The 545-nt window shown below is 37.4% G+C and overlaps 1 protein-coding gene across 1 annotated transcript in view; it reads left to right on the top strand.

Annotated features, from left to right (window-relative positions):
• The window catches only part of LOC107562139 (receptor-type tyrosine-protein phosphatase beta-like), a 37,116-nt gene that overhangs the window by 31,703 nt on the left and 4,868 nt on the right, over positions 1–545 (top strand). The gene's annotated exons all lie outside the window — the stretch shown is intronic.

Raw genomic sequence — 545 nt, 5'->3', positions numbered from 1 at the left:
GAACACAGCGCGCCAAATACAGGGAGCAAGAGAATCTCCCGAGATGTTTGGATAAACACTTCGAAACTGTATGCATTTGCTGTATGCATTTACAAAGCCAGGACGTCGGCACTTCAGAAAGGAAAGGTATGTAAGCTTGTTCGTTAGTTGAAAACAGCATTGGTCTTAAAATTCAGCTTAAATCTGTCATTAAATTAAAGTGATTATAAATGATTAATCTCATGTTTGTAATTAATTAACGATGTCAAACTTTAAATTCACTGGCGTTTGCCTCTCAACAGTGCTTTAGTGTTAAGCATCCCTCTTTGTAAATCAATATATGGAATTGTACCACGGAAACTACAGTGTTTTATCGATTAGTGATGTTTCTCTTGCACCCAAAATCCAAGATATGTTGTCAAAATGGCCCTAGTATGAGTTTTTATATTTATAACACACGATATTTAGTAATATTTTCAGCACGGCTGCCAGTTCCGTTCAGCCCACAGCTTAAGAGTTACGCGTGTCTCTAAGCAATACTGAACGAATCCAGGGATTTGAAGGAA

The sequence above is a fragment of the Sinocyclocheilus grahami genome, unplaced genomic scaffold, assembly GCF_001515645.1.
Source record: "Sinocyclocheilus grahami isolate Dianchi unplaced genomic scaffold, SAMN03320097.WGS_v1.1 scaffold809.1, whole genome shotgun sequence".
Lineage (NCBI taxonomy): Eukaryota > Metazoa > Chordata > Actinopteri > Cypriniformes > Cyprinidae > Sinocyclocheilus > Sinocyclocheilus grahami.
This window is presented reverse-complemented; position numbering and strand designations above follow the sequence as displayed.